The sequence below is a fragment of the Tasmannia lanceolata genome, unplaced genomic scaffold (genome assembly GCF_043159265.1).
Source record: "Tasmannia lanceolata isolate RefF3 unplaced genomic scaffold, GAP_Taslan_0.1 ptg000008l, whole genome shotgun sequence".
In the NCBI taxonomy this organism is placed as follows: domain Eukaryota; kingdom Viridiplantae; phylum Streptophyta; class Magnoliopsida; order Canellales; family Winteraceae; genus Tasmannia; species Tasmannia lanceolata.
Window position 1 is genome coordinate 63,604,415 of NW_027518685.1, and position 12,616 is coordinate 63,617,030.

General features: G+C 39.3%; 1 pseudogene across 1 annotated transcript; it reads left to right on the forward strand.

Annotated features, from left to right (window-relative positions):
* Positions 1-2,977: 2,977 nt before the first annotated feature.
* LOC143883146 (amino acid transporter AVT1I-like) lies at positions 2,978-11,057 on the forward strand (annotated as a pseudogene). Its single transcript, XR_013252338.1, has 4 exons — positions 2,978-2,984; positions 8,634-8,723; positions 9,774-10,380; positions 10,504-11,057. The product of XR_013252338.1 is annotated as an amino acid transporter AVT1I-like (transcript).
* The last annotated feature ends 1,559 nt before the right edge of the window (positions 11,058-12,616 follow it).

Below are 12,616 nucleotides of genomic sequence, written 5' to 3' on the forward strand. Positions count from 1 at the left end.
AGTGAACGGCGTTCTGCTTGAGAACGCTCTGGAGGCGGGCCGGCTCTGATCCTTCGCCAATTCCTCTATTCGGTGGTTCATCTCCTCCATTCTTTGTAGCAGCGGATCCGTTCTGCGGTCTGGGGACCTGATTCTTCCCACTAATGGGCTTGCCGCAGAACCGGACTGACTTTCCGGACTCCTACGACGAGGCCGAGATTTTGCCGGTGGCAAACGATCTTCGTGAGGCCGGCGCCTCTGCGTGGAGCGAGACCGCGATCTTTCGCGGTGATGAGGTTCTGTCTGGGCGTGCCTCACTATGGGGCGATAAACTTGTCTAGCGGAGTGATGAGTTCTGCCCTCCCCATGACGTGATGACTCTCCCCTGTGGACTCCTTGGGCAGATCGCGGGGCCTCTGGAGGAGGTGGAGGGGGTGCTTGAAGTAGTTGTTGGTACTGACCAACAAGGGCCGTCATCTGCTGGAAGAGGGCTTGGACTTGCTCCGAGGTGGGCACGGGATTGTGATGCTCCGAGCGAGAAAGGCTTTGGTCGGCAGAAGCTGCCACTACCATCGAGGCGATTCGACCGCTCCGGGTCCTGCGAGGTAGCGCGGCTTGGTCGTTCTGCGCAGAAGCTAACCGCGCACTCTTGCGCCCTGCCATTTTGTAAGTGAGATGTAAGAACAGCTTTTAGTTCTTGGTCCCACGGATGGCGCCAATCTGTTAGACCTAAAATCGGTAACAGGTACAGCAGTGGCGTAAGAACTGAGAGCGAGTGATGAGGGAGGTTGAGTATGAGTCCTGTGGTGAGTGCTTAGTCCTGCACAAGGCAAGCGAGGTCAGAAGACCAGACCGGGTTTTACTCCGGACAGGCCCTTCGACACTCAAGTCAGTATGAGCAGGAGTGAAGGGGAGATGTCTGAGAGTTTAGGAAGAGAAGGGATTTTCGCATTACCCATTAGTCTGAGCTTTAGTCCCCTATTTATAAGGAAAATCTGTTGAGGTGTCCTGGACAGGTGTCCAGGACAGGTGGCGGCCTGTGAGAGGCTGGATCTCACCTACTCTGAATAGGTGGCAGCCTGTGAGAGGCTGGGTCTCACCTACTCTGGGACAGGTGGCAGCCTGTAGGTGGGACAGGTGGCAGCCTGTGAGAGGCTGGGTCTCACCTACCCTGGGACAGGTGGCAGCCTGTGAAAGGCTGGTGTTTTCACACCCCATCATGAGCATATAGTCTTTAGTATCTTGCAGGTAACACATAACCTTCTTGGGAACTTTTCAATGGTTCATTCCAGGATTACTTTGATATCCTCCAAGCATGCCCATCAAATAGGCTATGTCTGAATGGGTACAAACCTGAGCTTACATGAGACTTCCTACTGCCGAAGCATAAGGTATTCTCCTCATTTCATCCAGTTTTAGATCGTTCCTAGGTAGCGTTGCAACTCGGGTCGGGTCGGGTCGGCTTCGGGGTCGGGTTGGGTTGAGTTCGGGTCGGGTTGGGGTTGACGGTTTGGCAATCCGACCGGAGTGAAACCCGACATTATTTATGATTTTTTCCATTTTTTAAGCTTAAAAACTAGGGTTGGTTAAGGTTGAACTCGCTCCGGGTCGGGTTCGGGTTGGAAAAAAGGGTTCCTCGGGTCGGGTTGGAAATCGAGTCAGGTTGGCCTCAACTCGATCCAACCCGACCTGAGTTGCACCTCTATTCCTAGGACCTTGTGAAACACTAAATATATCTCCCTTAACCACATGTGCATTGTCAGCGAATCATTATCCATTTTGAACCTCTTAAAGACTTTTTCAACATAGGCATTCTAAGACAATCCTAGTAACCATCAAGTCCTATCTCGTTGAATCTCTCTTCTTATCATTTAAGATGCTTCATCGAGGTCATTCATATCAAAATTCTCAAATAGAAATTTCTTGGTCTCAACCAAGGTTTTAAATTTCGACACCGAAATTTCAAGTCTTGGTCGTGACCGAAGCCAAAATTGGGTGAAGTCAAAACGTTAGAAAATTTCGGGCAAAAATTTTAGGAATATCTCAAAAAAATCAGGTTTTTATTCATTATTTAATATTATCCCAAAATTTCGGTAATTTCGCCAAAATTTTGTACGGGATAAAATATTACTTTATTTTATTTCGATAGATTTCGTTCGAAAATTTGAAATTTCAGCCCGTTGAGGGCTGAAATGCATTCCGAAACCAAAATCGAAATTTAAAACCTTGGTCTCAACCAACATGTCCAAATTGCCTACTTGAAGGCAATATGTCATTGACATATAGCACCAAAATGATGAACTTGCTACCACTTACCCCGAGATTTATGTACCGATCCACAACATTCTCTTTGAATCCAAATTCTATGATCACTATGTGAAACTTCAAGTACCACTGCTGAAATGCCAACCTTAGAACACAGATAGACCTTTCAAGTCTACTTATTAAATGTTCCTTGCCTTTAGCCTGGAAACCTTCTGGTTATATCATATAGACAACTTCATGCAAGTCACCATCTAGAAAAGAGGTTTTGACATCCACATGGTGTAACTCTAGCTAAGTCAAAACAAGCCACTAATGTCATGGCTATGCGCAGAGAATCTTTCTTTGAGACTAGAGAGAATGTCTATTGGTCTGCTCCTTCCGCCTAAATGTAGCCTTTTGCAACCAGTCTTACTTTATATCTCTCAATGCCTCCTCTAGAGTAACTCTTGATTTTAAACACTCAGAACCAACCAGCCTGACTTCCTTTGGTTACTCATTGAGTTTTCAAACTTGATTCCTTTCCAATGATAGCCACTTTTCTTTTAAGGCATCGAGCCACTGAGCTAACTGATCACTCATTATGGGTTTGATGAAAACAGAAGGAATCATTATCCACCTCTCATTTAGGCAGACTTCATAGTCATCAGAAATGACGGGCCTTCATTCTCTCTGTGATCTACACAGAGGCTGCTTAGTGGGATTATCCACGGGGCTCTCATTGATGTAGGGTACTATGTCAGGTATACCCAAGGTTTTAAATTTCAGTTTTGGGCGTAGTTTCGGATCTCACTAAAACCGAAATTTTCGGCAGAAAATTTGAAATTTCGGGCGAAATCCACGAAATCAAATAGTATAATATTTTATTCCATAGAAAATTTCAGAAGAAATAGCCGAAATTTTTGGTAATTTCTGCTGAAATTTCCGAAAAGTATCATTTAATGGAAAAAATCTACTTTTTGGGTGAATTCCTAAAATTTCAGCCGAAATTTATAGAGAAATGAAATTTCGACCGAAATTTTATACTGTTTCGTGTATACCCAATTTCAGTTTCATTCTCGACCGAAACCCGAAATTTCGGATTTCGGTCGAAATTTAAAACCTTGAGTATGCCTTCAAGTACAACTACATCGTCAGAGATAGATATAGGCACCACCTTCTCTTAGATAATCAGTATCAAGATCGTAATCCGATTTTCCTCTAAGGTTTTTTTTTTAGGCACAATGCTCAAACTAAGGTCACCACTCTTCAAAAACTCGGCACACTTAGTCTCCATGATACGGGTACAATTACCAGTACAATTAAACCTAAATTTCTTAGACATCTCAGGATAACCAATGAAATAGTAACTAATTGTTTTGGAGTCTAATTTTCTATTTAGGAATTATAAACTTTAGCCTCGGACAAACAACTTCATATGCAAATATCCCAGTCTCGACGTAGCTAGTCTCCACACGGTTACTATTACCATGACAATAAAACCTAAATTTCTTAGACATATCAGGATAACAAATAAAATAGCAAATAATATTTTAAGGTCCAATTTTCTTATTTGGGGAATATATATATATGGGAAAGGTGTGCGTACTCGGTCGAGTAGATAAGCTTATCTACTCGGTCGAGTAGATAAGCTTATCTACTCGGTCGGGTTAAAAACAGTGGGGGCCCACATTTCTGGGGTGATCCAAACCATTCATTTGAAAGTCCCTTACCTAGATAGGGTGTCCACAAAAAATCAGCCTCATAGGATCATCCTAACCCATGCAACAGTGGAGGGAAAAATGGGGAAAAATGGACAAACACAGCTTGTCCACAAATCTGCCCATTTTTCCCTCCACTGTTGGATGGGTTAGAATGATCCTATGGGGCAGATTTTTTGTGAACACCCTATCTAGGTAAGGGCATTTCAAATGAATGGTTTGGATCACCCCAAAAATGTGGGCCCACACTGTTTTTAACCCGACCGAGTAGATAAGCTTATCTACTCGACCGAGTACGCACACCTTTCCTCCCTATATATATATATATATAAATGAGAAAAACGGTTTCTACACACATGTGTAGATAAGTTATCTACACACTAGCTTAAAATACAGTGGAGGCCTACATTGTTTGGGTGATCCAAACCATTCATTTGATTGGCCCTCACATAGATAGGGTGTCCACAAAAAATCAGTTCCATAGGATCATCCTAACCCTTCAAATTGTGGAGACAAAAAATGGACAGATTTGTGAAGGTTTTTATACACGTCCATTTTACCTCCAGAAATCGTAGGGTTGGGATGATCCTATGGAGCTGATTTTTATGGACACCTTATCTATGTGAGGGCCAATCAAATGAATGGTTTGGATCACCCAAACAATATGCCCTCCATTGTATTTTAAGCTAGTGTGTAGATAACTTATCTACACATGTGTGTAGAAATAGTTTTCTAGATATATATATATATATATATATATATATATATATATATATATATATATATATATATATATATATAAGGAAAGTGAAGCTACACCGCCGGTGTAGCTAACTTATCTACACCGCCGGCTTAAAATACAATGGGCCCACATTGTTTTGGTGATCCAAGGAATTCATTTGATTGGCCCTCACATAGATAGGGTGTCCACCAAAAATCAGCTCCAAAGGATCATCCTAACCCTACGATTTGTGGAGGCAAAAATGAACGTGTAAAAACCTTCACAAATTTGTCCATTTTTGCCTCCACAGTTTGAAGGGTTTGGATGATCCTATGGAGCTGATTTTTGGTGGACACCCTATCTATGTGAGGGCCTAGAGGAAAGTGAAGCTACACACTCGTGTAGCTAACTTAGCTACACCGCCGGCTTAAAATACAATTGGCCCACATTGTTTTGGTGATCCAAACCATTCATTTGATAGGCCCTCACATTGATGGTGTGCCCAAAAAATCAGCTAGGTAGGATCATCCCAACCCTTCAAACTGTGGAGGCAAAAATGGACAGATTTGTGAAGGTTTTTACACGTTCATTTTTGCCTCCACAAATCGTAGGGTTTGGATGATCCTATGGAGCTGATTTTTGGGGCAGACCGTATCTATGTGAGGGCCCATTAAATGAATGGTTTGCATCACCCAAACAATGTGGGGCCCACTGTATTTTAAGGCCGGCGGTGTAGCTAAGTTAGCTACACGAGTGTGTAGCTACACTTCTCTCTCTCTCTCTCTCTCTCTCTCTCTCTCTCTCTCTATATATATATATATATATATATATATATATATATATATATATAGAGAGAGAGAGAGAGAGAGAGAACATTTCCTACACACTTGTGTAGGTAAGTTACCTACACACTACCTTAAAATACAGTGGGGGCCCACATTGTTTGGGTGATCCAAACAATTCATTTGAATGATCCTCACATAGATAGGGTGTCCACAAAAAATCAGATCCATAGGATCATCCTAACCATTCAAACTATGGAGGCAAAAAATGGACTAATTTGTGAAGGTTTATACACGTCCATTTTACCTCCACAAATCGTAGGGTTGGGATGATCCTATAGATCTGATTTTTTGTGGACACCCTATCTATATGAGGACCATTCAAATGAATTGTTTGGATCACCCAAACAATGTGGGCCCCCACTGTATTTTAAGGTAGTGTGTAGGAAACTTACCTACACAAGTGTGTAGGAAATGTTCTCTCATATATATATATATATATATATATATATATATATATATATATATATATATATATATATACACACACACACACACACACTAGCTTAAAATACAATGGGGGCCCACATTATTTGGGTGATCCAAACCATTCATTTTTAAGGCCCTCACATAGATAGGGTGTCCACAAAAAGTCAGATCCATAGATCATCCTAACCATTCGAACTATGGAGGCAAAAAATGGACTAATTTGTGAAGGTTTAAAGACGTCCATTTTACCTCCACAGATCGTAGGGTTGAGATGATCCTATGGATCTGATTTTTGTGGACACCCTATCTATGTGAGGGCCTTTAAAATGAATGGCTTGGATCACCCAAAAAATGTGGACCCCCATTGTATTTTAAGCTAGTGTTTAGATAACTTATCTACACAAGTTTAGGAACCATTTTCTCAACTTATATAGTTTAACTTAAAACAAACAGCCCCAAATGGGTGTAAATATCCTAATCTCAACTTCCTACTGACCCATCTCATAAGAGATTTTAGGCACTACCTTACTGGAACCCGATTTAGCATGTGCACTATCATCTTTATGGCCTTTTCCTATAAGAACTTAGACAAGGATGAGTTTACATCGTGCTTCTTACCATATTGTCTGTCGCTAAATGTGTATAGTGACAGATTTTGTCCATTGCCAACGAGTGTATTTCTTATAGTGAAGCGCACACATTGGTGAGCGACTCATTTTTTTTAATAATTGGCCATTCTGTGGGTAATGGAGAAATTATATCATGTACTTTAGTTGCTAGCTAGGTAATATATGCGGTCCTTGCTAGAAACGGTAATGTGAATTTCCTTTCCCAACACATTCCTATGTTAGCTTTCGTCTTGGATTGAGCATGTAACCATTCTAAAAAAAGGGTACTACATTTAATGAGTAGATGCAACCCTAGGGCCCGCCACTAAAATGTGGTCATTGATAGCATGTGATCATCATCTATATACATAAAAAAAAAGTTTTAATTAAAAAGCTAGGTAGGAATAAAATAACTAGATAAGATAGTCACTTTGGATTTATTTGAGATCTCAAGGGATTAGAAAAAGTCAATTAACAAGAATTTATATCTAGGGATATGATAATTCCACCCCTTTTCAACACTTCCCATCTAGGGGTGCAACTTGGGCAGGGCTCAACCCGTACCCGATGGGTTCAACCCGATTTCTCCGGTTCATGTTTTCTAGGGTTGGCTTTTGAATAGTCAACCCAATTTAATTTCGGGTTATCCATAAGGATTGAGGCCTTGGACAAACTAACTCGGTCCGAACTTGAGTTCCACCCTAATTTTATCATGACTTCAGTGCGATTATCAATATCTTAGGCTTGTATGTGTTTTATATATTGTTTTTTTTCTTTTTTCGTCTAGGAGCAACCCGAACCCAACCTAGTTAAAAAATCGAGTTCCATGGGTTGGGTTAGGGTTATGAGATTCAGCTTCCAGTTGGGTTTGAGTTAGATAAGGTCAGAGTTGATGTAATTCTACCTCAGGTTGGGCTAGGGTTGGCCAAAAACCCCCCGACTGGGTCCAAGTTGAATGCCAGCTTCTGCCCCCTTTTATTTGTATTTTCATTTTCAGGGAAAAAACAAAAGGCAAGGTAGTCTTTCTTAGGAAATGACAAATGAAGTGGGTGGAAATATCATTTCTTTCTTTTTTACTTAGAAGAAAGCTAAATTTATGATGACATACCATTCCATTATCTTCAGTATATCATTTTCATACGTGATGAATAATCTGAGATCGAAAGGGGTAGGCATAAACATCAAATTTGGCTTGAGTACAATGCTGATAACATGACGGAATATCTATGCATTTTATAGGCAGGCACTTGAGAAATTTGGGACAATTCGAAAATGAACTATAACAATTAATGTTAAAAAAGGTATAGTAAATGAGTGAAAAATAGAAATGCCATATTTGGTAATCCTGACTTGGACCATTAATAGTATTGTTAAAAGGGTTTTGATAACGATTGCCCTAAGGGCACTAGTTAAGGTGCTTTGGAAAAAATATTTTACAAATGTTTTGATAGAAAAATCTCGTCTCAAACAATGTGTAAGATGATTGTGAAATTTCTTTTCCAATGCACCTAAACAAGTGCCCTTAGGAGGGCACTCGTTAGCAAAAGCCTTGTTAAAAGGCATAATAAATGAGCGAAAAATAGAAAAGGGGTATATGGTAACCTCGACGTGTACCAATGGGTTTCTTTACAAAATTTAAAATAACTACAATAATGTTGGTAAAGCCGACTGAATGAATGCTCAATTAGAGGCAAATTGTATCAGAGACATAATAGGGGACGATCCAGATAACCTACATGTAAATGAATAATTTCTGAAAAATTTAAATAACAAAAATGAAGCAAGTAAACAAAGAAATTAATATACCATCATTTGTTCTTGGCATTTAAACGAAGCCAACTGACTACTAATATCACAGATAGCGACGATCAAGGTATCCTGCACTTTAAAAAGTCTTTGAACTGAATGCAATTAAAATGAATTCTAACCTGGATTTCTCTGCAATAAAAAATATCAATGACTCGTCTATAAAGATAGCTTTAATTTATATGACATTACACTCACTCTCTATGTTTTCAACCAAGTTTCACTCCACAAAAACATAGAATCTGATCTCTCTCTCTCTCTCTCTCTCTCTCTCTCTTTGATCCAGCCAGCCGAGCAAAATATGAACAAACGGAAAGTTCTCAAGTAGAAACTACTTTCTTTCGCACGCTCTTCAACTCTCTAAATGCATTGTCAGGTAAAATCTCCCCATATGTGTTTTTTCTTTCCTATTTCTTCTCACCAACATTTTAGTTATGTTTTCTATGTGGTGGTGCAAATAGAGTTTGCAGGAGAATAGGTTTCCTAAAAAATAAAGGTTAAGGAGACAGTAGAAGTTAGGAGAGAGAGATGGAGACAACAGGGCAGTCTTTGCAAATGATGCCTCCTCATTGAGGGTGGGAGATGGATGGAAAATAATGTTTTCCTGAAGTTTTTTAAAAGTTTTTTTTTTTTTCCGAATTTTCTTTTCCTATAGCTTGGTTCCCATCCATCAATTTTATAGAATTTTAAATTCTCCATTTTGGTCCCACTCACTTGATGAATCATGGAAAGCCTATCATGTCCTGCAAGAACAACCCCGTTCTCGAATCCACCCAAAATTAAAGCAAGAACAACCTTCACAGCCTGCTCATCACCATGGTCAATCTCATTCTTCGCTTTTTATTGTTATTTTTAACGAAATGAATCTCTTTTGGATGCAAAATAGCATTAAAAGAAGATAAAGGAAGTATTAATTTAAGAAGAACCATTCAAAATACTGGTCTGAGATGAAAATTTATATTAAAGAAGCAGATATAGACTAACATTGGTGGAAAGATGTGCAAGGAATAGTACTTCAGATTCTTTTTATTTGTTCCATGGATCATGTTGTGGTGATATGAGCTCTCTTTTATCAGGACATGATAGGCTCTCATATATATATATATATATATATATATATATATATATATATATATATATATATATATATATAAGATTTCAATTGTTGTTACACAATAAAATAGTTTTTTTTTAAACAATGTTTGGATTTAGGTGCAAGTCAAGTTCTTGCATGCAGTAGTTTGATTGCAAATCAGTCTATTTCCCTCTCTCTCTCTCTCATTATAATGTCATGCCATCTAGTAGGATCTCAATCTAAAAGTCCTACTAACAAGAATTGTCAACTAGTACATGACATATTTTAGAAACTTTACTCGAACACGTTAACTAACAAATTGATGGCTAATCTCATTTTTCTGTTCCGCAGGAGTTGGAATACTTTCAATTCCATTTGCCTTGTCAGAAGGAGGGTGGCTGAGCTTAGTTGCGCTTTTTGTTGTTGCACTAACTAGTTGCTATACAGGTCAACTATTGATGATGTGTATGGATAAGGACCCACAAATCAAAACCTATCCTGACATTGGAAAAGTTGCATTTGGGGATAAGGGACGGTTACTAGTCTCTCTTTTTTTCTACCACGAGCTTTAACTTATCGCAACAGAATTTTTAATATTAGAAGGTGATAATTTGCACAATCTGTTTCCAACTGCAACTTTAAAAGTTGCAGGTGTTAGACTTGGGGCGAAGAAATTATTTATTTTTCTTTCTGCAATAATTATTTTGCCTACTACATGGTTAACAAGCTTGAGCTTACTAGCCTATGTCTCTGCTGGAGGGGTTTTGGCTTCCATCATCTTGGTTTGTTGTGTTTTTTGGATTGGTGCATAGATGGAGTTGGCTTTCATGAAAGAGGAAGGCTTCTGAACATCAGTGGAATTCCAACTTCTGCCAGTTTATATGCATTTTGTTATAATGGCCATGCAGTGTTCCCCACGATATATACTTCTATGAGAAACATAAGTCAGTTTTCTAAGGTAAGTAAGATGATGAAGGGTATACATTATTTCTTGAGTTATGTTTTTCCATCATATTTGTTACGTTGAATCTTTAGGTTAATACTGTTTACTTAACTTCTCTTATGTTTTCTCTCATCTCAGGTGTTGATCATTAGCTTTCATCTCTGCACTTTGAATTATGGTGCAATGGCAATTATAGGTTACCTTATGTATGGCGAGAACATAAAATCTCAAGTGACACTCAACCTTCCTATAAAAAAGCTTAGTTCAAAGATAGCACTCTACACCATGTTGGTGAGCCCATTTGCCAAATATGCACTGGTGATCACGCCGATCTCCGCTGGCCTCGAGAAAAGATTCGCGAACTACAACCAAAAAGTTGTTAGTATTCTTATTAGAACACTGTTAGTGATTAGCACCGCAGTGGTAGCTTTAACACTTCCATTTTTTGCATACCTTATGGCACTAATTGGGTCATTCTTAAGTATCACGGCTTCAATGCTATTTCCATGCATATGCTATCTCAAGATTTTTAGGCCTTCTAGAAAGTTTAGCCTTGAGCTCGTTATTATATTGGGGATTTTGGTGATTGGGTCTTTAGCTGTAATCATAGGTACTTACTGTTCTCTACGACAAATTGTAAACCATTTGTAAAAAATTATGGTTGAATAAAATCATGATTTCCCCTTGTTTAATACTTGAGGTTGCAAATTGATTTTATGAACTTATTAAGTAGATGATATCAATGGGAAAAAGCTCTTCTAATCATTACATTTATAATTATCTATCCTATATATTATGGGAAAACATGTTGGAATCGTGGGCCATGTTTGGATTGCTGAATTAGAAATAGGAATAGAAACAACATTGACAAAAAAAAAGAAAAAAAGAGGGACGCTAGACTCACTGGAGCCCTTGCAAAAAAAGGGAACAAGGGCTCTCCCATTGGTCAATTTCCATTTATGATGACACAGAAAATTACAATCATAACTGTCATAAATGAAAATTGACCAATGGGAGAGCCCTTATACCCTTTTTTGGCAAGGGCTCCTGTGAGTTTAGCATTCCTCAAATAAAAAATATAAGCAAAAAATTCAAATAAAATTTTTCATTCCAACTACAATAGAATAAAAATATGACCTATTGGGGCCCAAAATTAATTCTGCATCCCCCCCACCACGCCCACTCTTTTAGTTCTACCCTGGCGTCATTTTTTTCGAACCAAACCTCAATCGGGCCGCAGGGGGGTGGATATCACAGTGTGGAGGTACATCATAAATCAAAGGAGTAAATTCAAAAAAGGATTATGTATAGATCGAGTTTACTGAAGAGAGAGGATTAAGTTTTTCATCAAACGTGATGCGGAGAGGCTCCATTGAAAGAAGCTTCCCCTGGCCTGTTTGAGGTCCTGGAGAATAAAAATGTATGGGTAAAGGACTGTTTTGAGCATAGTGCAGCAGGGATAAGGTGGATGATTAGCTTTTGATAGAAAGTTGGGAAGAGTGGAAGGCTAATTCAAGTATAGCGGTATGTTTTATAAAGAGATCGGAGGTTTGGATCTAGTGTTCATCGGGTGTGTTCAGCATCAAATGTTTCTATAATCTACTTGCATCCAATCTTGTAGTCTCGCCAGTGGCTAAAGTATGGAAGGTTCCAGTGCCTCCGAGAGTTTGTGCCTTTGCATGGACGACGACTTTAGATAAAATTCTCATTGTGGACCCGCTTTGCCATCAACACATGTGGATTATAGACAAGTCCACTCTAGATCGAAGCGAGAGAATCAGTGGATCATATTTTCCTCTATTGTAAGACAGCGAGGTATGTGTGGAGCAAAGTTTTGGGTAAATTTGGAATATCTTGGGTATTCCCATCCAAGCTTTCTGAGCTTTTAGAAGGTCGGGCTTTGGCACCATGGCAAGGGAAGACCTTATGGAACTTGATCTTGCTAGTGGTTATTTGGGTTCTTTGGAAAGAAAGGAATGCATGGGTGCCTAGAGGTTTGGTGAAATCACTCCACTTCCTCTTCATAAATTTCATCGCTATCATTGTTGCTTTGGGCTAGGGTCTTGTCGAGTTTCCGATTTGTCCCATGATCTTTGGCAAGGTTGGTTGTTGGTTTGTAAAAGTAGAGAGGCAAGGCCGGTTTTTTCTCAAGTATGGGCGCCTCCTAGTAGCGGATTATTTAAGTTGAATTTTGACGGTTCAAGTTTTAGTTGAATTTTGACGGTTCAAGTTTTGGCAACCCTGAACCAGC